Raw genomic sequence first — 25,547 nt, forward strand, 5'->3', positions numbered from 1 at the left:
TTTAAATCCTAAATCATGGTTCTGCAATTTTGTATGCCAATTAGCTGTACAGAGCGCTATCAAGTCTAGATGTATGCAAGTACCCTCCCAAAACATTCCTTTGTTAATATGTCATTCTTTTGCATATACAAAAAACAATGTTTCTCTTTCCCTTTCTCTTAATCACATTGAGTCCACTTATCTTCCTCAGCCATTGCATCCAGGATTGTGTATTGAAAACGTATCTCCTCATAGCTATAGACATAAGTCTTCAGTATTGAGATTCACGAGCTATAGACATATGTCTTCAGGTAGAGATTGCAGCAGTAAGACTGTGATACTTAAGGTGAGCTACTGTATAACCTAAGGCCTTCTACAGACCCTACCATCCTTTATTAGCTGAAGGTTGTAAAGGTCTCTTGCAGGTATGGCATTAGCAGGAGGGCTACAGATTGCCCCATTGCTATATATCATGGCTACAGATTACTGAATATTTTTGGATGAATTTGGAATTCTTTTTGTTATTTTCACATATACTATACTGTTTTGCATTGACGCAATTGACATAATTGATCCAAACTCTCATCCACTTTGTACCATTCACGCACCAATAAATTGAGCACATCTTAAGAGAACTGCAGACATATTAAAATAAAATAGAATCAAAAATTAGAATAAAATCGAGCTCTGGGCTTTTTACTGATTAAACAGTGTGAAAATAACATAAAGAATTCCAAATTAATTGAAATGTTCAGTAAGATGTAGTCATTACATATATAGTAGTGGTGGAATCTACATCCCTCTTGCTAATGCCATACTTGCAAGAGACATTTACAACTTTTAGCTGATGAGGGATGGTAGGGTCTGTAGAAGGCCTTAGGTTGCACAGTAGCTCACCTTAACTATGTCTTATTGCTGCAATCTCTACCTGAATGTGAGCACTTATTCTACTCAAAGATTGACTACCTGGTGAATCTTAATATTTAGAAGATAGCTATGAGGAGATACAATTGTCAACACACAATCCTGCATGCAATGGCTGAGAAAGTTAAATGACTGTGATTAAGAGTAAGGGCAAACTTGGTTGTTTCTATAGGCAAGAGAATGAGATTTTAATGAAGGAATGTTTTGGGAGGGTGTACCAATGGTACCTGCATACATCTAGACTTAATAGATGAACCTCAAAACTGAAGAAGACATGTCCTCCATAGATATTCCATGAGAAAATGCTCTACTGTAAAACTGTTAACACACAATCCTACAAGCAATGGTTGAGACAGGTAAGTGGACTCCTTGGTCTGTATATATGCCTTTGTAACACGAAATGCGTAAGGCTGTATATTTGGATGTAAAAAACTTTTCTACTTGCTTTTATTATTTATAAGAATGCCTTTATCTCACCTCAATCTGCAAAAGATAACTAGGAACATTAGAAGGGCCACACAGGGTGGCTTATGACTGTCTTGTCCTTGGCTGGAGTGTTATGCCAAAAAAACAGCTCCTAGTTCTCTGGTTCCCACAGAATAATCCCAGTTTAGAGGGTAGGATATATGTGCTTTGCTCTGCTGGGGTATATTCCCAAACTGAATTCTATCTATTCCCTTATTGTTTGTATGTTTGGTGCACAGTCGTCAATGTTAGGGTTTTCTTTATTCTAACTGATATGATACAGATCTTTAAACAGATTTTTAATCATGATTTGGAGATTTGTTTTTAGAATCGCAGAAAACGAAACACAGCATTTTAATGAGCGCTCATAAATCTGCATTCTCGGCAGTGCCAAATGTTTAATGTCATAAAAATGAGTTGAATATGTGCGATGGACCCGCTCATCTGCTGAACGAATGTTTCAAGGAATGGCTGAACGCAACAGCGAGCACCTTGCATCTGTTCATGGTGAATACAGTTCGGTGCATAATGAAAATTGAATTTTCTTGTTTTTAAACAAGATCAATTAGGTTACAAGTTAATTGAAACAACAACATGAATGAAGAATGTTATATTTAAATATGATATTGGGTTCTCAGATAACAGACCCCCATACACTTAGCCATCCCCAGCATGAAACAAAGAGGTTGCAGTAGATACCGCTGGTGCTGGAAGCAACTAAAGGATGTATCCATAAAGATAATTTACCAACTGGAAGGCAGGGTACAAAGTCCAAAGTCATGATTTTTTGCACCTTGCCCTCCACTGTCATAGAATTTGTTTATAATCTATTATGGAGCACAGAGATCTGTAGCCGTCCCCATCAGTGGCATACCAACACTGTGCTGGGCCCCCACGCAAAAGAAATGTGCTTCAAACTTCAACTTATGGCCACCCGCCCATCCTCCCTCTCGCTGGCCCGCCCATCAGCCCACCCATCCTTCCACCCTCTGACCCACCCATCCTCCCTCTCTCTCAGCTGCCCACTCCCTCACCTGCCCATCCTCCAGGGTTGGACTGTGCCGGGAAAAAACCCTTTGGGCTCCCGGCTCTCGTGGACCCTGCCAGCCCAGATCTGCACCCAGAGCTTTCAGAAGCTTCTTCCTGCCGGCAAAAATATTGCTAGTTTGTGCACGTGTGAGCGCATGCAGAGTGCCAGCATGTTGGTGCAGCAGGGGGATGGAGGGGGCCCTAGGACAGCAGCCCTGGTGGGCCCTGGGCCCCCCAGTCTGACCCTGCCATCCTCCCTCCCTCTCGCCACCCACCCACAGAAGGAGAAGACCCCATTGTCCAGGCCCCTCTGCAACCATAGGGTCTGCTTTCTCTATAGTTACTCCACTGTTACCCATGAGTATTGTGATCATTCAGCAGCACCGTAAGCATGAGGGTTGGGATGGGGGAGGTACTTTAGCAACCAACGTCCCTAACTTGTAGGTCATAGATCATAATAAAGGTTCTTGGATCTTGTTAGGCCATCTTGTGTGTGTCAGTGGCACTGCACATGCTCAGTGTGCTCTGGGCTGCTGTTGAGAAGCTGAGCTTAGGGGTTGTTGGAAATCATCAACACATTAGCAGAACACGAGGAGACTTGCCATTTTAATGGGTACAGTTCTACTTCTATTATAAAGATAAAGATTATAAAGATATTATAAAGATAAAATTATAACAACTAATGGTCATAAAAGAGCCCTATAATCTACAGTATTAATAACATCTATGGAAATATTAAAATAAATAATGTCTAATTCCTAAATGAGGTTAGGGGGACAAGGTGTATGTATGTGCAGGTATATATATATATATATACAGTATGTGTGTCTATGTGTGTGCATTATTTTCCTGTGAATATGCTCAGTGTTGCCTAGCAACATGTTGCTTTTGGATGCTTCATGTTGCTGAGCTACCGTAGCACTAAAAAGATTACATTTGGCACAAACATCAGAATTACATGGTGGGTGCCAGGATTGTTGCCCAATTATGTTCAGTGCTGTTAATGACATTACTTAATGGTGTTTAATTAGGGAAAAAAATTACCCATTTATGCAGTGTAGCCTTCTTATCCATAATTCTTTTTAAACATGTCTGTGAGGGTTAGCTATGTGGCTATAGGTTTTATTGCAGTCCCTTCTTATCATCTTCTGCATTAAAACAAGAGATGAGAAAACAGTTTCACGAAAAAGACAAGTAAAGGAATGTAAGTTGTATCCCCGTTTCCTTTTGATAAAATAAAAGCAGAGCAGGCAGTAACCCTTCCAACACTTTCCCCTTGTAGTAACTATTGTATAAATTTAAACAGCCCTGGATGTGAGCTAATTGTGAGCAATGGGCAGAAAGTTCTTTCTCTGTATAACACTTGCCTTTTCTGATACATTATCTAAGTGTATAATAAGACCACCCCATGGTAATCATGGAGGTAGAACTTCTGCTGTTAGTTTCAATGGAAAAAGCTCAGCTAAAACTTGGAAAGTTTCAGTTTTTATTTGTATGCATAAATGGTTTTAAATGTAAATGCTGGAGAATGAGTCTCCTTGAATTTCAGGCGGCGGATAATAAAATTCAATGCAGCTGACTGTGAGATGATGACAAGGCAAAGAGAGAAGGTCACACTGTTCTACTGGGATTTAAAAGCAAGTATCCACCTTTAATGTACTGAATGGGGGGTTGCATTGGGTTGAATGGGGGGGGGGGGTTAAATTGAGCTGCAATGCAACCAACTATGGCCTTGTCCCAACTAAGAAAGCACATGGCAGAGGCAATAAGAACACACTGCTCTATGTAGATACTGACAATGTGGGAATAAAGGATGGGTATTGGGGACAATTGGCTTATGGACTGGAGAAGATGAGTCAATGGAAGACAAATGGGAAGAAATTGAAAGAAAAGGGATTGGAAGGTTGTGAGTGGGGAAAAAAGACAACAAAGTTCAAAAGAGGAGAACCAAAGTACCCAGATGGGCAAAAAGGCAGGAGGAAGGAGGTTGTTTACTCTTCCCTTGGGCAGAAGTACGAGAGCATTGGGTATTTCTGCACCGCTCCCTGGGATAATGACACTGTACAAATGTAGGCGCAAGTTGCACAGTATAGGGGGGTGCAAGTGAACCCTGTGTTTGCTGCTTGCCATAGGGTAGGTACTAAGGTCAGAGCATGAGTCCTCTGTCACTCCCGAACTTGCAAGTCACAATGACACACATGTTCGGGGAAGGGTAGGTGGACCATAACAGGTAGATAGGGTGCCCCTCACGAGTTCAGCTCTACTGAACACAGGCAACTTTGCATTTGGGGGGCAGCCACAGTGCACAGAGAGCGGTGGCAATTCTACATACAGAGAAGGCAATGTCCCCTTACTGCACCAAGGCTTGTGCCATGTAATGAATATATTCATGAGTTCATGTTTTCAGTATTTAGCTACAATTATTAGGTATCATATAAACCCAGTGTAATCTGCACAATGGTTAACCTGTTCACACGCTCATAAGGCTAAAGAAATGGAGTGTCCTTACAACACATAATCACCAAAGGTAGGGCATTGTAAAAGAGAGACCTTTACATAGAAAACAGGGAAAGGTGCAAAGCCACATTAACCGGCCTTACACTCATACACAGCAAAGCCATTGGCCTGGGGTCCAACTTATCAGTATAGTATCAGCAGGATTCCCTCATTGCCCATGGATGGCAGTATATAGTGTATTGTTTCTTGACTTATAATGGGTTGAGAAAGTTAGCCTTCTTTGTTGTCTTTTAGTTTAACTTTCCCTTGCTGATCCTCAGAAAACCTCCAAAATGTAAATATGGATCTGTGTCTATGGCAACAGAGAAAAAAACAAAAATAGTACAGCACTGTTAAATATTGCAGCAGCACCCGGTGTCGGATCGGTTTTTCGGTGTAGTTCCCCTTTAAACCTTCCACTCTCAATCAAGATTCCTTTAGATCCAATCTTTTTCCACCTTCGTGCGGTTAAATTGCCTACTCATAAGACGATACTGTAATTGTATGCCTGTAGTATTACCAGATCTCCACTCCCTTCTGGGTCAACTCACGTGTTCCAATGTGGAAAATACAAATCCAGGATAGTGTAATACCGTTTATTAAAAAAGATTTTTTTAAAAAATTTAACACTCACATTTGTTCGATGTAAATCGTTCATGTAATGTACTGGTTTAACAGGTTTCCTTCTCCTTGAGTGGACCCTGTCAGCGTGTATATTACCCTTATGGCTTTCCTGTGATCCTAGTGTGATGTCACTTCCTGCCTGACACGTTTCGCCAAATGACTTCCTCAGAGGCATAATTCCCAACCCTTGAGTTCCCTTTTTCTATGTTCCATGTTTAGACTGTTGCCGTAGCAACCCTAAGCGATCTATACTGTGCTGCGTAGCTCTGGTTTGACCAAACAAGACGGGTTACAATGGATTGGGGTTAGGTTGTGGGTTTGATATGGTCTAATGAACATACTTTCCCCGATATCCCTAGTTCTTTTAGCTTCTGGTTGGTTTGGTATTACATGATAATTAGAAGTCTACACTGCCCAAACCTTCTTTATCTTCTTTAATCATCTAAGCCAGGGGTTCCCCAACACTGTTTACCCATGAGCCACCATGCATGAAAAAAGTTCCTGGGGAGTCAAATAAGGGCTGTGATTGGCCATTTGGTAGCTGCTATGTAGACAGGTCTAACCAAACCAGTACATCTGGTTTTTTTCAACCACAACTTGCCTCCAAATCAGGAATTAAAAAAATAAACACCTGCTCTGAGGCCACTGGGAGCAACATCTAAAGGGTTGGTGAACAACTTGTCACTCGTCAGCCACTGGTTGGGGATCACTTAAATAAACCCATAGTACATACACCTGCAAGTATGAATCATGGCCCTTTTAGCACAAGGAAACTGTCATGGAAATCCAGTTACCGGAAACCACTTGAGGTAAAAGATAGTTTATTTGACACAAGCAAAAACAAAGAACTGCTCTTAGTGTCAAATAGGTGGTTCTGCCCCAAGGCCAGGGTACTAGTTACCAAGACTAGATTGAGAACAGAATCCATCCAAGTCAGTTGGGCTCCTGGGGGACCTGCAAAATGTTATTCTCACTCAACATGTAAGCAAACAAGGGTTACAAGGGTTTCTAGGATCTCAGACCAATTGTCATCTCCATATATTGTATATCTTTATTTTATCTATACCAGCCACAAGCTTCTGCTGTAATAGAATGGTAACCAGCCTTTCCTGTGTGACTAAAAGGATTCATCCAGATGAATTCATTTCTGTAACATGTTTTACTCTTCAAACATATCTACTGTGCACAATATACCCAGAGCTGTTAATAATTTACATTATATGACAAGAAATATGGACTAAACTAAAGGTAAAAAAAAAAAACAAGTCAACGATGCCTGAATCCCTTTCATCTTACATGAAAGACTTTCGATACTTCACTTTGGTCGTTCTCTTGCAACAACAAAAAAATAATAATTTGTAAGGCTTCAAGTGGGCATGGTTATTCCCGGGTTCAAAGAAAAGCTGGATATGGACTGAACCGTATTTATTCAAGTGTTTAAAAGCAGAACTCGAAAGTGAAGTGAGTTAAGTGAAAACCATCCTTGAAAATCAATGACGCCAAGTACCTTTGTTCAGCAGATGATCTTGCTGAGTTAATATTTAACTTTTTTTACCCTTAGATACCAACTGTCTTACCATTGGCTGAATAATAGCTGAACCCTGAATTTAGCTAATGGCACAGGGAACTTTTACCAACCAACTGCTTCAGCAATGACTTATCTTCTAAGAACTTCAAAGGGGAACTGTTTATGTCCACTACATTGTGCTCTACATTGACTAAAAAGGTTGAACTTTATGGACGTGTGTCTTTTTTTTAACCTAATTTACTATGTTACTATGTTAAAACAGACTACCACTGGCTAAACCTCAATAAGCACCATATCTACAATGAAGCATGGTGGGGGTGGCACATCTGCTGTGGGGCTTCTTCGCATCACCACCAGGCATCACGATTAAGGGGGAAAAATAAATGACAACAGCAATGTATGTTTCATCTGTGTTTCCTACTCTCTTTGGGATTCAGAAGACAATATTGTCATAAATATGATGTTAGACTTAGAAGAGAGAATGTAAGTAGACCTACAGTGTTCCAATGTGCTTAAATGTAGGCTAATGAGTTAATGGGAAAAATCTGGGACACATCAACAAAGTCCAGCTAGAGGGGCTGTGCAGCTTTTATTAAAAACCCTTCCTTATTCTTCATGTGAACTGGAGACTTTAACTGAAATAACCTTGCCGATACAGCGGGACACTTTGTCCAGTAACCAATCATCAGTCAGCATTTACTGCTGTTAGAATTAAAAAAGAAAAAACATCTGTTTGGTTGCTATGGGATAATGAATGTATGGCATATTTATTAAAGAATAAGAATGTTCATGTTTAACATCAGGCCTGGGGGATAGATCAGACATTATGGATACAAATGCAAACTAGTGGTGGAAACTGTTAATCAAAGGCTAATATAATGAAGACCAAAGGCAATAGATTAAGTGGAAACATGGTGGCAAGACAAGTCAGCTAAGCAGACAAGAGGCCAGTCTATGGATCAGACAAGGGATCAGAATCAGGTCATTAGTAAATGGAAGAAAAGAACAGGGCAGGGACACACAATAGAACAGGATTCAGGGCCCTTGGTGCAAGGCTTAAAAAGCCTTTTTATTGGGTCTTCGTCACAAGCAAATTAATTTGCAAAACTGCGGTGACAATTCACAGGCAAAAAATTTGATGCCTCAGAAAAAAATTGGCGCACATCAAAATTATTCAGACGCCCATTGACTTTAATGCATGAGGACCAAATAGTCGCGTGTATAAAAATTGTCATTCGCGCCGAAAATTGTCTTGCGCCAAAATTATTTTGACGCCCATTGACTTCAATGCATTTCACAAACGTTTTGCCCTTTTTGCAAAATTTTTTGGGCAAAGCAAAATGGCACAGATTTGCCCATCACTAATCCATTTCCATTTATTTCTCTCCGTCTTCCCTACACAGTATATTTAAATGATATACAGTATAGTCAGTGATTTAGAATTGATATATTGAACTCTGCATAACTTTCTAAATATGGACACAATATTGTCAGGAGTGTATCATATTACAAGAAATAAATGACCGGCTATTTTCTTTTCTTCCAAAGTGACTTTGATCAATATATCATGAAGGAAAAATATATTCCCCAAGCCTTCACATTAGATGTAGGGCAATGAAGGTTGAAGAAAAAGATGATGGACATAAAAATGGTTCTGGTGACCTCTTCTCCTTAGTCAGCCTGATCCCAAGCTCTTTTAAATAAAGGGGAAATAAATAGCAGAATAGCTCCCATTGGGATTGTGCCCTTGCAGCAAATAGAGGCTTTTACTTGGTATAACCGGCCATAATACCCTGCAGCGATGTGTTTATTTCAAATACAGCTGAACTAATTTTCTAGCATAGATGAATTTTAGCTTTAGAGTAAATAACCTACAGTATTTGCTTTTTAATGTGTACTGCCAAGATGTTACCAAATATTTTGTAGTTTTGAACTGGTGGTGGGGAAATCGGAACAATGGTAAAGCTTTATGCTCAAGTCTACGTCTCATTCCATGCAGAGTTTGCTTTCTGCTCTGTATTTGGATTGGGACTCCCTCTTTTACATAATCAACAAACTTTGATGGATAGAAAGATGGATCTATCAGTCAATGCAATTGTAGAGACCCATAGGGTTAATGTGCCCCTATGGCTTTAAATCCCTACACTTCCTGATCTCCCTAGTTGCTGGGCAGATGCCCATGTAGCTAGTTATAATTTGCATATCCTAGTTATTGGCCAGGAGGTGCTGTGACCACTTCATGTCACACTTTGGAATAGTGAGAGAGAAGGGGTGGATCTTCATCTTTGGCTTCTGGTTGCTGATCCGTCCGGATGTTTCCAGGGAGCTTGGGTTCAACAAGGCCCAGTAAAGCCATTCTGCCCTAGAGGGACCAGTACCTCTAGTGAGGCATTAGATAGAAGCAGGAGTAGCTCCTGTAACAGTAAACTCTAGGAGTGTAAGTCAGTTAGGGTTGAGCTATAAAGAGCAGTTCTGAGCTCCAACATAGGAGTGGCAGATTGGAGGTATCTCTCACAGGCCATATTGTCAGTAGTGTCGGGATCCCAGTGAGAGGGAATCAGGATAGAGGGTCCACAGGGGAGTGTCAGCCTGTGTTACTCTCTACATGTGATGTTGACTGTACCTCTTGTCTCTGAGAACTGATGTGTAGTTAAACCTGTGGATAAATTGTCTTAGACAAATAAACTGTTCTATTTTTGTTGCAAGAACCTCCTGGCGCCCTTATATTTTGTTTTTCATGTACAGTAGCATATGGGAGTTGTAGTTGCCTACACCTTTACTTTACTTCTTCCACATAGCAAAGGCCTAGCCTGGTGCGTTCAATGTAACACAGGCTCTATTCCTATAGCCAGATATTAACCCTTTTGTGCATAAATAGCCCAAAACCCCATTACACAATCATATCCCAACTGGTGGAACCCAAGGAAATCCAACCCTTGTTGCACTAGAGTGGAAAGCACAAGTCTGCACGTAGAGGTGTTTGAAGTGGAGTGAGCTCAAAACTGTAAAACGTCTAAGTCAAAGCGGAAAACACAGTGATGTGAGGAACTCTTCATATAAAGGACGTGGCGTGTTAGCCTGATATGCAGCAACAAGTCTAATAATTAATCTCCTACAACTAAAACCCATAGACCCTACTGATAGACAAGCATGAAACCACAGATAGAAACTTTGATCATCTCTTAATTGCACAGAACATTATCTCTCCCTGGAGCTGTAAAGTCATTATGTAAGCTGGTCACTCGGAAATGAGGTCCAAAATGAGCTCTCGGCCATAATTTAACCTCATAACGTCAATTTACAACACTTAATGCCTGTTCCCTTAGGAGACATGTTATAATTCAGTTTAAAACTAGAAATCACTTCACAGCTCAGTGAGAACTGAAGATGAACTATCCAAGGGATAATGAATGTGCTCAGACTCCGAGACAAGAATATCATTAATTGGTGTCATCTGTCTAATGTAAATCACCAAATCACTCAACGAACACAAAGGTCACAGGGATTTCATACTTCTGATCAAATATTTACTTTGTTATTTCGGCCACCTTTTAATCTCCTTTACTATTTGACTCTTCGTTTTTATATTTCTCCTTGTTTTTTGCCCTTCACGATTTGTCTGTGGCTGGAGTAAGATGGCTAGAGGCCAGCACTTCATCTTAGTTGACTAACCACATCTTCCATTCTTAGCCGCTGATTTTATAAGAATGATGGAAGGAGAACTAATTCCATGTGGAGGTTTCAACTATTTGAGAAAGAAACAAACTTAGGAAATTATTATCACAAATGGGGGTTATGGAGTTTTTTTTAATTGAATACACGTGAACACAATGGACTTAATGGGATGTTAATTGATTTATAGCAATTTTCTTTTACATAGGTTTTTTTTCTGAGTGATTCCATTTGGATTTTGAAAAGAGTTCAGGAAATTTAAAAATTTCATTTACAAGAAAAGTTGAGATGAATTTATTATGTGATTTTGTGACCTGATTTTGAAGTGTAGAGTGTCTTAAGCAATGAGCTTTGAAGGAAGTATTATCCTATGAATATTTGCTTATTTGAAATATATGCTCAAGGAAACTTACCTTCAAGTCTAAGGGGCAAATTTACTTACCTCCGAAAATCCATCAGCGTTGGCTTTGCGCACATTGCAACACTTCGCCGGGTGTAAATTCACCTGGACAATGTTAATTCACGAAGATCTGAAGTTGCGCACAGGTAAAAGAACGCTTGCAAAGTTGCGCTAGCGAAAAGAGTTACGCTAGCGTTCGGTAATTTGCATATGGCGTGCAGTTAAAGTACAATGGCCATATATGTTGAAGCAAATACATTACACGACACAAGGCCAGGGAACCTTAATAAAAAATATATAGAGATCTTATAATGCCCTACACATGTGCCCACAGTATAGTTTAGGAGCTATATGTTATCAAATGTAGGGGGGAAGGAGGGTACTCCTTTTTCAGCCCATCACCCCAAATTTTCGCCAGAGTTAGCAACTTCGCCTTTAGTAAATTTGCCCCTAAAGCACCTAAAGATTTTTCTTGTGTAGCATGGTTTTAAGTATTTGGCCAAAATTGCCAAAAAAGATTTTAAAATGCCACTACTTCCTGTTCTGTAGATGTTGAACAACAATATCAAGAACTCAACATAAAAGTGACCGATGCAATATCTGGGCAATATTGAGTAGGTAAAGAAACATATTGTTGACTAAGAAGTCTTGAGTCTAGTGGGGGTCTAGGGAGTCTAGGTCACTCTTACTAGTGTTCCTGGGTGCTCTATAATTTCGAAATAGCTGATTACTGGACTTCTGACCCTCTGCTTTGTTACTGATGATGATCCTTGCTGCCCGCCTTTTGAACTTTTGCCTGAATACCTGACTACGTCTATACTCAAACACTTGGCTACTGTGAAGAGATCCTACTAAGCAAATAATCAATGGAACCCCTAGAACAGGGGTCCATAAAACTTTTATACCCGTGAGCCACATTCAAATGTAAAAAGAGTTAGGGAGTAACCCAAGCAATTCAAAAGTTCCTTGGCATGGGCAGATTTTTATTAAGGCTAGAGGAGGCTAAGCCTTCCCAGATCTGGTTGATCAAGAAGAAGGAGAAAGAATCAAGAGAAGGAAAAAAACCCACAAAAGAAAAAGCTTTACTTTCGGGAAAGCCAACCTGCATTTCATTAGTCAGTACCCACCCTGTACTTGGGGTGCCTATACCCAGTTCTTTTTGTTGAACAGTGTGCAAGAGAAGCTAACTGATCTCATATTATTAAATGGTGAAGATGATGTGCTTTTAACCATTACTCTCAGTGAGCACTAGATCCTAACCAAACCATGAACTTCATCTACTTCCAGGGTTTATCCTGCAGTCCCAAGCTGGTGTTAAACTACACCTCACAATATCCTTATTGAGGCAAAGTCATTAAGAGGGTGTTGTCTGAGAATAGAAGTTTAAAGGGGAAATTGAAGCCTCTCCATGTCTGGTCCTTGCACTGTAGATAATTAAATTACCAATTCCTCATTTGTTTTCACTGTTTTTAAAGAAGCAGTCTATTATGCAGTAGGAAAAAGCACTACACATAACCATCTTGCCACTGAGAGGCAAAAAAATGCCTTGCCATTTTATTCATTCATTACTGGGGTACTAACAGAGGGTCATTATAAAAACTAGCATCTTGTACTCACCAAACTGCAACAGATATTAAACTGTAAAGAGTCTGCTATCATAGACTCAGTACAGTATTCTTCGGGAAGTGAACAATGTACTGGCGCATGTGCAATTGGAGCAGTGCTCCGGTTCATAGCAACTGCCCATGCCCCAAAAGTGCCGGAAATTGCCAAAAGGAAGAGGACCCGAAGAATAAAGAAGAACTTTTAAGTGTATTCACCTATGTGGGGGGGGGGGACTATGTAGGGTAGTCAGTAGGGGGTTTATTATTTGGGACATTTAGTTCTCCTTTAATGACCATCATCCTTTAACCAGTATATGGCTGAATGTCTGACTCACAATGGTTGTTTATTCACTGTTGGTGAAATGATTGGTGGCAATGGTCACTAGTGGTAGGGGGCATGGGAGCTGGCCTGGGCACTTGCATAAGCGTTACACATACTGTAGGGGTATATTTAAAGAAGTTTTTAATTTATTTTTTTAATAAAATCTGGCAAAAATATTAAACCAGGCATGGGAAGTCCATTAAAAAAAAATGAAAGTGTCCATTGAGACACCTGCAATTTGTGTAGGTATTTGTTTCTTGTTCTTGGAAATAAACTTTTTTTTTTTTAATGAATTATTCTGTAACTACCGAAATCTGTGTTTACCTGTTATTGTACAGGCTTGGACTGTTGCCATGACAGTAAGCTTTGTTGTAACGTTAACTAGATTCCGTGACCATTTTAAAGACCCTAGGGGAGAAATTTGGAGTAAATAATTTCAAACCGACAGTGAAATCAATAAAGTGAGTAGCAAACTCTCTGCTGCAATGTGAAATAAAAACGATAACTTGAATGTATCACAGGTGCAAGGGTCGTACTCGTGGTTGAGAAAAACACTGGGGATAATGCAGTTTTTGTTAATAATAATTTTACTCATACAGCAGATAAATAAAATGCATTGGAAGAGAATCTTTTACATTACTGGCTTTTCTATAAAGGGACATTGCAGAAGAACCCTGGAGCTGCTGCCACCTTCGAGCTGGAGCTAATACAAAGGTCCCCTATGTGGATGGCATTGATAGGGGCAACCCCCTGTGAATCACATACAGGCATGTGATTTGTTATCCAGAATGCTCAGGATCTGGGGTTTTCCAGATAACTGATATTCTGTAATTTAGAACATCATACCTTACGTCTATTAGAAAATTATTTAAAAATTAAATAAACCCAATAGGCTGGTTTTGCTTCCAATAAGGCTTAATTATATCTCAGTTGGGATCAAGTACAAGGTTCAGTTTTATATTTACACAGAAAAAGGTAATATATATATATTGGTTGGTATCAGAAACCTCAGCACCTAAGTTCGTAAAAATTTAGCACTTGTGTTCATCAGTTTTTCTAGTTTTTCTAGTTTTTCCAACATCCAACCAACAACACAATGGCTTACACTAAAGCTGTCCAACTGGCATCCCGCGACCCCCCTTGTGTGGCCCCCACACGAAAGTCTGTCTGCTGTGTCTGCTTACCATGTTTAAACTTTAAAGGGTATCACTACAGAGATTTACTGACCCCTGCATTTTTTAAACCTCAAATTCAGTCTGCAATCCCCTGTACTGTTCACACCTGTAACACCTCTATTGTTCACATCCTAAAGCCCTATACTGTTCATGCCTGAGACTCAGACTGAAACTGCCCACATTGTTCACCTGTTCTTTCAAATTTCTGAAAGGGCACCTGCACTGTGTCACTGTATGTAGTACATCTTAGAGTGGTCCTGGTAGGTTTCCCTGTCTCCTGCTCTGTTCTGCCTTCCCTATGCTCCCTGTGTGTGTGCCATACTCTGCCCTTCCTATGCTACCTGTGTGGGCCATGCTTTGTCTGTCCTATGTTCCCTGTTTGTTCCATACTCTGCCTTCCCTATGCTCCCTGTGTGTGCCTTACTCTGCTTGCCCTATGCTCACTGTGTGTGCCATACTCTGCCTTCCCTATGCTCACTGTGTGTGCCATACTCTGCCTTCCCTATGCTCCCTGTGTGTGCCATACTCTGACTGTCCTATGCTCCCTGTGTGTGCCATACTCTGCCTGTCCTATGCTCCCTGTGTGTGCCATACTCTGTCTGCCCTATGCTCCCTGTGTGTGCCATACTCTGCCTTTCTCTCTACAGACAGCACTCCAAGTTCTTGATTAAAATTCGCCTTTATTTATTCCATCTTAGGGCAGCATAGGTATGCAACGTTTCAAGTGGCACTCCACTCTTTATCAAGCATAAAAATGCTTGATTAAGAGTGGAGTGCCACTCGAAACGTTGCATTCCTATGCTGCCCTAAGATGGAATAAATAAAGGCGAATTTTAATCAAGAACTTGGAGTGCTGTCTGTAGAGAGAAATGTGTTCAAGTTATAACCTTGGTGAACAGGTTATTTGACCTGCACCCATACCCTGGAAAAGTAAACTACAAAGTAAGTGCGGTTTGCCTGGAATTGCTATACTCTGCCTGCCCTATGCTCCCTGTGTGTGCCATACTCTGCCTGTGTGGGTGTCCTGCTCTGCCTATAGGACATAAGCCTGGTATTTGTTTTGGGGATTTGTTAGCATTTGAAAATTATTGTTAAGGGCCCGTACGGTGTTTAATTATGAGCTAAGGGTGATGTTAAAGTTAACCCTTTCATCTCTATCTATGGCATCTCTCCTGTTTAGCCCTCTTTCTCTCTCTATATACACACAGACAGAGCAAACTTATTCTACTCATTTGGCTTGATGCCTCACCATGTTCCACCATGTCACTCCATTTATATAGACTATTACCATTACCATTACCAACTGTTTCCATTGAAATAAGTGCATTGTCACGGTTTAATGAGGTGTGGTGTGAATGATATGATGTTAAAATAATGTTTGCTCCATGTGTTAGACGTCCATATTTGCCCACCTCAACCTCAACTTCATAACCATCTTCTACTTACATTATCTATATATATGGCCATCCATGTACCTCTCTGTGTCTTTATCTATTATCTATTCATCCATCATCTGTCCTTATTCTTACTCATCCAACAACATAATTACAAATGGGATGTGCCAGTTGGGGAAAACGGAGCAGCCTGACCTGAAGATGATGAATCACCTCGCAGAAACCTGACTCTACTTCAGATAAAGTATCAGCACAGTGCCCAGGTACCATAGCCAGATACTTTGTTCAGTTTGCCTGTTCTTGAGATAAATAAACAGAAATCTCATTCAGTTCCGCAGATACATTTAGTTTCATGGCTATGTTGGGCTAGGCACATGCTTTGACTTAATGCATATTTATCAAAGGGTGAAACTAGAGTTCAATTCATCAGAGAGAAACTACACAACTCTTTAATCATGAACATTTATTAATTAAATGCAATATTATTTTCTTACTGATTGTGATCAATTAATATCAGTGCGACTGGGGCAGTAGCGGGTCCAGATAACAGTATTTCTTTTATGGGACCTTTACACACAATGTGAAATGGAATATCACAAAATGATGAATAGGCTACACAGTTTAATTGGCTTTTTTCCCAATGTATGTAAGAGGAAACCACAAAACAGTATAAGGATATGTAAACAACACCATTGAATTTTCTTTGTAAACATGTCCAGTGGTTGAATTCCCAATGGGAGTCATTTAATAAGTACAGGGCAGGGTGCAAAGTGCAAGATACATGATGAATACAGTGTTGCATGTGTTTGCCAGTGCTTGATTTGTGAGGGCCAAAGGGAAGCATGTAGGTGTCCCCCTCCCGCCTTCTACCTGTTCCCTAACTATGTGTCTTCATGGCAGGCGGAATGGTCAGGGCAGGAGGGACAGGGCTGCCCCATTCCTTGTTGGCACTGTGCTTTGCATCTTGTGTCCTTGGACAGGAGTTCTCTTTTGAGGAACACTAAATGGTGCACTTTTGTGCCCCATGGTGCCCATTTGAGGTCTAGGTAATTGACCATTTTATTCATTCTTTCTCAAAACAAGATGCATTCACGTCAATGTGGGCTACAATGGCATCCCTTCTGGTGCGTCAACTGGTAAATCAGTTGTGTGTGTTGGTGTTGGGAGCTTTGGAAGTAACACCTCATCAAGGAAGCCATGGGCTCGCTCATGTCCTTGAATCCTGTAGGCTAATCAAATGTACTGATTCAAGGAGTGTGCATGGTCACAATATTTATACATGGGCAGCTTTGTGGTCAGTTTTGTGCTATGCACTTGGCCTTACATCCATGAATGGTATAAAAAAGAGCCTTTTCAAATCACATACTTGAAAGATATGGTGGAATGCCAAAAACAGTCACAAAATGTACAACAAAATGGATGAGCCCAGAACCTGCATAAGTACCAATTCGAGTGTCTGAAAGAATAACACCCTCAAAACCAGAGCCAACAAAAGGACCCATGCCGATATGCTGGCTGGAACAATCCTTTACCTTCCTTTTAGCCATTTTAAGAAATATAAAAGGGGGTGGGGTTGAAAGAAGAAATCATATCTGAACTTGCTCATCCTTCATTTCCAATAAGGGAGGAAACAGTTCCATGTGCTATACTAACGACACAATGGATATAAAACAAAGACATGTGCTATAAGGGGGCAATCTACTGGAACCCATTGCCGTCCCTTGTATAACTATAGAGGCTGATGCTGATGTTGAGCTCAAGAGACCTAAAGAGTTAATTCTGGTTGTTGGGAAATGCATAACTTTGAAGCTTTGGACAAATCCATTATCAGGGAAATAAGGAGAACATTGCTAGGATCTAATGCTAATTGTTTCTCACATACTGGGCATATTGATATATAATGCTATTCATATTAAACCAACAAAGCAGTAAAGGGGAAGCAGCTCTGAGAGCATCGATGCTCTTTCTAAGCAGAATAAGTTGAGACTGTGGAGAGAATGTTAATGGAGCAGTCACTGACACTTCAAATCAAACCTCACAACAAAGACTTCTTTTAGCTAAAGACAGAGCTCAGTTGAGTGTTCATTGTCTCCCAGACCCCGGCACATTAAGCAGAACAGCAGGACCGTGCATGGCACAAGGCACAGTCTTTTTCTATGAATCAGATGGGAACATATAAATATTGTCACTCACCAGAGGGAAGGAGGCTCAGCACTGAATGTCCAGCTTGTCAGATAAGCAAAGGCAAAAAGCTCCAGTGCCGTGTTTCATAGCAATCCCAAGAAGAAATATTCACGGGCTCCCACTGCTGAATGATACACTCTCAGCTTGCAGGCTCCAGTATTATACATCACAAGGGGTGGCCATGCAGCAGGCTTGGCGTGCACACACACACACACACACACACACACACACACACTGAAACACACACCCATTCAGATTCTCTGAAAACTGACAAAGAGATCAGCACCAGGGACAGTGACAGTAATTGGAGCTCAGGATGTACAGACACACATCAACACAACTCACACACCCACCTACACTTCTGCCTCTTGTCCCTACTCACTGCACCTTCCTAAGGTGGAACAGGTCTAATTACCTCAATTAAATCTAATTCATGACCCGCCCTTCCTGTGTGAGTGTGTGTATATTGAGTCCAGATGGCAGATAGATAGAGAAATAGAGAGAAAGAGAGATAGATGATGATAGATAGATAGATAGATAGATAGATAGATAGATAGATAATTGATAGATAGATGATAGATAGATAGATAGATAGATAGATAGATAGATAGATAGATAGATAGATAGATAATTGATAGATAGATGATAGATAGATAGATAGATAGATAGATAGATAGATAGATAGATAGATAGATAGATGATAGATAGATAGATAATTGATAGATAGATAGATAGATAGATAGATAGATAGATAGATAGATAGATAGATAGATAGATAATTGATAGATAGATAGATAGATAGATAGATAATTGATAGATAGATGATAGATAGATAGATAATTGATAGATAGATAGATAGATGATAGATAGATAGATAGATAGATAGATAGATAGATAGATATATAGATAGATAGATAATTGATAGATGATAGATAGATAGATAGATAGATAGATAGATAGATAGATAGATAGATAGATAGATAGATAGATAAATAGATAATTGATAGATAGATGATAGATAGATAGATAGATAGATAGATAGATAGATAATTGATAGATAGATAGATAGATAGATAGATAGATGATAGATAGATAGATAGATAGATAGATAGATAATTGATAGATAGATGATAGATAGATAGATAGATAGATAGATAATTGATAGATAGATGATAGATAGATAGATAGATAGATAGATAATTGATAGATAGATAGATAGATAGATAGATAGATAGATAGATGATAGATAGATAGATAGATAGATAGATAGATAGATAGATAGATAGATAATTGATAGATAGATAGATAGATAGATAGATAGATAGATAGATAGATGATAGATAGATGATAGATAGATAGATAGATAGATAGATAGATAGATAGATAGATGATAGATAGATAGATAGATAGATAGATAGATAGATAGATAGATAGATAATTGATAGATAGATAGATAGATAGATGATAGATAGATAGATAGATAATTGATAGATAGATAATTGATAGATGGATAGATAGATAGATAGATAGATAGATAATAGATATATATTTAATAGATAGAGAAATAAAGAGATAGAGAGATAGAAAGATAGAGAAATAGAGCTAGATAGATAGACAGATCAATAAATAGATAGATAAATACAAATATATAGATAGATTGAGAAATAAAGAGAAAGAGAGATAGCTAGATAAATAATAGTTGGATAGAGAAAAAGAGATAGAGAAATTGATAGATAGAGAGAGAGAGATAGATGATAGATAGATAGATAGATGGGTGGGTGGACGGACAGACAGACAGACAGACAGACAGATAGAGAACTAGAGAAATAGAGAGAAATATACCTAGACAGATGATAGATAGAGACAAGCAGATAGATGATAGATCATTTGATTGATAAATAGATGGACAGAGAGATATATACACGCAGATAGATGGATAGAGACAGACAGACAGTGCCCCATCTTGTCCATTTCCTTTTTATTTTAATCATAATTCTACCTCAATGTTCCCATCCACAGGATCTGAAATGCCTTTGTTTTCTCTGATTAAAGCCACATTTCCTGATCAATGTTTACTAACGAAAAGCACAGGCACCAGTCAACTAAAATATTATTACATTATCCACTTTCCGCTGGAAAGTGACAATTAGGGATCCATGTCTAATTCCCTGCTGCACATACAGAGAGAATCCTATGACTGGATATCCAGGTGCAAATCATGTTGGATGTCTCATTAAGGAGAAGCACAGATATATATATGTACAGTATCAATTGGTTGAGCAGCTGTAAGTTTTCTGTAATAAATAAGGGATCTGGGGACTTACAGTATAACAAGGGCCCTGCGGTGGCCCCAGTAGTCATTTAATTGCCGCTTTGTATTTATTCAGGCCAACCTCTTAAAATGCCGAATTAACTGTGTTTAAATGGGAATGGCTTCTAATTCCGCTCAGGAAGGAAAAGCCTTTGTACCTACTGTTGCTGCATATTAAATTATTTTCCAATCTGAGGATTAAGCCGTGAGACTGTATTTAATGCCTCAGCCTGAAACTCATCAAACCACTGTGTAGGGATTGAATAAAGCTTGTAATTGGATAGCGTATGCTCCTGTTTGAATGGCGTCATACGTGCTTCGCTGTGGTCGAAATGCAATCAGTTGCTATAGCCGAACAAAGGTGGGACGAGTAACCGGATTATTCTGCATGTTTCCCATATACCGCTGGATTAAAGGGAATCACACGTGGAGAGGGACATGTCAGTGGTTGGGCAGTTGTGGAATGTGCTTTTACTTTTGTTTCTTCTGTATCAGATATAATATAAGTGCAGGTTTCCTTCATTCTTATCTCTATGATGTCTTTGACTGAAAGGAGCCTGGGCAGCTTAATAGATAGGCTTTACAGGACGCTTACACAAGTTGTTGAACTAAATTAATTTCAGTGTTATAAACTTAATTAAATACAACTCTGCAGCTCATGTATAACTGAGAGGCTATCAGTGGTGTATTTATAGAGGAAGCAGACCCCGCAGTTGCAGGGGGGCCCAGGGAACAGGGGGGCCCAGACTGTAGGGTCTGCTTATTATAGCTAATAAATAAAACCCTCCTTCCCAGCCACTCTCTTACCTGTGGCGAGGAAGGGGGACACAGGTTTGGCGAGAGTGGGTGGAGTTGGGGCGGGGAGTGGGCGGGGTGGAGGCTGGATGGATGTGAGTGGGGTGAAGGCAGGATGGGAAGTGGGCAGGAGGATGGGGGATCGAGGTACGCAAGGCAAAAATGGGCAGGGGGCGGGCCAGTGATGTAGGGGGAGGGTCAGTGTCATCGGGAAGAGGGGATGGTTGACGTCAGGGGCGGGACTGATCGGCAATTGGCTAATCGCCATGTCATTCACTTCAATGTCCTGTCCAGATTTCCTAATTTTTCACCCGGGCAGCCCTTCCAAAAACCTTACTATCCAGGTGAAATCCGGACAGGTTGCAACCCCAGTCAGGCCCCTCTGAACATTTTTTTGCGGGGGGGGGCCCAGAGCATTGTAGTTACACCACTGGGGGCTATGCAAGATTATTGGTGTTGATGATGATCTGACTAACATCAAGTTGTCTTAGGCCTATAACAGTTACTGTCTATGAAAAACTGCTTAGATGCACATTATAGAGACTTCACACAAACCCAATCTTTCTTTGGGATACTTTAGGCTGAATTTGTAGTTGATAAACCATTGGGTACAACTGGGTATTAAAGTTAACTTTTAGTATTTTATACAATGGCTAACGTTGAGCAAATGTTCAATTGGCCTTCATTTTATTTATAGTTAATTTTAATTATTTGCCTTTTTCTTTTGATTATTTCCAGCTTTTTCAAATAGGGGTCACCGATCCCATCTCAAAAAGCCAATTCTCTGTAAAGGTGGCCATACACGTAGAGATCCGCTCGTTTGGTGATTTCGCCAAACGAGCCGATCTCTCCCGATATGCCACATTGAGGTGAGTGAAATCAGGATGATCCGATCATGGGCCTAAAGCTGGCCATAGACGCAAAGATCCGATCATAGGAATCGAGGATTCGTACGATTTTCGGACCGTGTGTGGAGAGTCCCGACATATTTCGTCCGGCGGAGATCGATCGTTTGGTCGATCGGACTGGTTAGAAAATTTCTGTCGGCTGCCGATAATATCTCTGCGTGTATTGCCGATCGTACGATTTTCAGTGGGAGACTGTCACCAGCTTTGGTTGGACATAGATATCGTACGATTGCTGTCAGGGGCAGAACATCGCTGATCTGTTCTTTAACTAATCTGACTGGTAAGACTTTGATCTGAATGGTTAGTGGCAGGTCGGGAGATGGGAAAGTCCGATCGTACGATGATTCGTACGATCAGATCTTTGCATCTATGGCCAGCTTTAAGGGCCCAGCGATTGGATCATAATGCTGCCAATGAATGGTCGGATTCCAGGACCACATCTAAGAATAGATGCGGCTGCATTCCGATGGGATTTTAAACCCTGCCCAATTGACATCTGGCCGAGTTTCGGCCAGATATCGATCACGGAAGCCCGTCGGAGCTCGTCTGTCGGCAGCTTTTATCAGTCAGTGTATGGCCAGCTTTAGGCTACACGTTTATTGTTACTACATGTATGGGACCTGTTATGCAGAATGCTCGTGACCTGAGGCTTTCCAGATAACAGATCTTTCCATAATTTGGATCTTCATACCTTAAGTCTACTAGAAAATCATATAAACATTAAATGAACCCAATAGGCTGGTTTTGCTTCCAATAAGAATTAATTATATCTTAGTTGGGATCAAGTACAGGCTACTGTTTTATTATTACAGAGAAAAAGGAAATCATTTGAATTATTTGGATAAAATGGGGTCTATGGGAGAAAGTCTTTCCATAATTCTGAGCTTTCTGGTTAACAGGTTTCCTGATAACAGATCCCACATCTGTACTACTTTTAATCATTTATCTTTCTATTTAGACCGTCTCCTATTCATATTCCAACCTCTTATTCCAATCAATGCATGGTTGCTAGGGGAATTTGGAGCAACCCAATTAGTTAAATTGCTGCTGAATAAAAAGCTAAACAACGCAGAAACCACAGATAATAATAATAAAAAAAAAACCCAAATGCAAATTATCTCAGATTATCACACTCTACATCATACTAAAAATGAATTTAAAGGTGAACAACCCTTTTAAGGCAGTCAATCTATGGTGAACTGACTCTTTACAAACATTGTGCTTTGATTCTGTACCAAATCCACTATTTTGGATTCGGGGGAACCACGGAATCCTTCACAAAAGATTCGGCCGAATATCGAACCGAATCCAAATCCTAATTTGCATATGCAAATTAGGGGTGGGAAGAGGAAAACATAGTATTTCCTTGTTTTGTGACAAAAAGTCACTCAATTTCCCTCCCTCCCCTAATTTGCATATGCAAATAACGATTTGGTTTGGACGGGCGAAAGGAATCGGCCAAATCCGAATCATGCTGAAAAAGGTCGAATCCTGGCCAAATCCCGAACCGAATCCTGGATTCCTATATTTATAGACACATCTGTGAACAGACATATTTTAGAGTAATACGGCAGGTTATGCCACACGTTGCTTAGTTGGGGTGATAAAGTTAAAATGGTAAAATTAACGTGAGATGACTGAAGATAACCAAAATGACATCTTTTCATGAACAAATGTAGCCCTTTCTTTTGCACCATCAAAGTGCACCAAACCCTAAGCCAGGGATCCCCAACCTTTTGAACCCGTGAGCAACATTCAGAAGTAAAAGGAGTTGGGGAGCAACACTAGCATGAAAAATGTTTCCGGGGTGCCAAATAAGTGCTGTGATTGGCCATTTAGTAGCCCCTATGTGGATTGTCAACCTACACTGAGTCTCTGTTTGGCAGTACACCTGGTTTTTATGCAACCAAAACTTGTCTCCAAGCCTGGAATTCAAAAATAAGCTCCTGCTTTGAGGCCACTGGGAGCAACATCCAAGGGGTTGGGGTGCAACATGTTACTCATGAGCTACTGGTTGGGGATCACTGACCTAAGCAAATGCCCAATACCTGCTCTAGACCATCAATGTACACTCTTCCGTACTTTAGGTTTTGGCTGCATTATTGCTTTATTGACATACATTTCTATCTGCCACATGAGAAATATACCCAGGGATTAATGTGCCAGTCTAAAAGCAAGCGGTTCTCTATAAAGTAAATGCAGAATTAAAATGATTTCATGTCATCTAATAAATATATCTCGCTAAGCAAGGGATGGATTGATTGCTGTTGGAACGAGTGCGGTGAATGTTATCATGGGCCTGGAATTAGGATCTCCTGGCTGCAAAATCAGGAAAAGAAAATAGAACAAGGCGAATACATCACATTCATCAAAGTACAAATTCCTAATTACCTGCGAGGGATTTTTTTTCTGCACTAGTGAGACCGGGGATTATGAAAGTACAATATCAGCCAAAGATGTGCGGAGCAATTACATCTGGCATCAAATGGAGAACAATAAATCTAATTTTACATATGCTCAGCATCCTATATTTTGCACATGTTCTGCAGCAGCAGGGAAATAGAAACAAACAAGAATAGTGGTTCCCCTTGAGATTTGTTGTTATTGTTGTTTACACCAATCAAGCCTAGAGAGACCTTTATGGATTTTGTTCAGCACCCATTGTGTGCTTAATACGTACATGGGTCAGTTACCCCAGTGCATTGTTACCTACCTGCTCTTCCATTTATGTCCATGTCAACCACCTCTTGGCCTTTCACACTGCAAAAAAAACTTCCTACTTAAAGGGATTCTGTCATGATGTTTATGGTTTTTATTACTAAATTACACTGTGGGTGCATTGCAAGTTATTTATTCTACCATTTAAAATGTTATTCCTGAACCAATAATTGTCTATTTTTGAGTTGTAAAATTGGTGTGCAGGTGCCATCTCAGTGCATTTTGCCTGGTCATGTGCTTTTAGAAAGAGCCAGCACTTCACAATGGAACTGCTTTCAGATAAGCTATTGTTTCTGCTACTCAATGTAACGCAAGGAGTTGCGACTTGGGTTAGCCAGACTTGGATTTTTTACTATTGCATGCTGTTCTCATATCTACCACTAGGTGGGTCACAAGAGCATTTTTAGCAATGCAGGTGTCAGGGAGCTGTTATCTGGTTACCTTCCAATTGTGCTGCTGATGGGCTGTTTGGGGGTGACTAAAGTTTACCAGAGCACTGTAAGGAGCGCCCACTGGTGCTCCTTCCGTCAAGATGGTGGCGCCCAGAGGATGTGTGTGGCACGTTGTGATGTTTTGACACCAATGCGTTGAAACGTGCGTGGTTTCATGACGCGCGTCAAAATGTGCAATATCAGCACGTGATACATGACATCATCACTCTAATTTTGGCACAAAAACTGGCCTTAAATAGACGCCAGAGCCCTGGAGCCATTGCCTGGTTATAGGTTCTACCTCGTGTGTTCCTGGGTGCACTAAATTACTATTTCTACTGATTCCTGATCTTAACCTCGGTCTGTTTCACCATTTATTGATCTCTTGCTGCCTGAACGGACCCTTTGCCTGGACTAGACTACGTTGAACTTCTTAACCCCTTGGATACCTCGAACTGTGTTTGGTGCCCGCTACTTCCTCCTTGATCCATAATTCCCAACCAGAATCTTCGGGCAAGCACAAGTCACATAGCTGAGGACAGCTGTAAACCTAACAACATGTCTAGCACCATGTCAGATTTCACATGG

General features: G+C 40.3%; 1 protein-coding gene across 7 annotated transcripts in view; it reads right to left on the minus strand.

Moving 5' to 3' along the window:
• The window catches only part of LOC108710034 (disks large homolog 2), a 621,594-nt gene that overhangs the window by 104,887 nt on the left and 491,160 nt on the right, over positions 1 to 25,547 (minus strand). Inside the window, exon 1 of one of the 7 annotated variants that reach the window (XM_041584608.1) lies at positions 17,806 to 18,183. The exons of the other annotated variants lie outside the window; for them this stretch is intronic. The gene's annotated coding sequence lies outside the window, so the exon portion shown is untranslated. Of the gene's footprint in view, positions 1 to 17,805; positions 18,184 to 25,547 lie in introns of those variants that run through there. 7 annotated transcript variants of the gene reach the window in all.

This window comes from Xenopus laevis, chromosome 2S (assembly GCF_017654675.1).
Source record: "Xenopus laevis strain J_2021 chromosome 2S, Xenopus_laevis_v10.1, whole genome shotgun sequence".
In the NCBI taxonomy this organism is placed as follows: Eukaryota; Metazoa; Chordata; class Amphibia; order Anura; family Pipidae; genus Xenopus; species Xenopus laevis.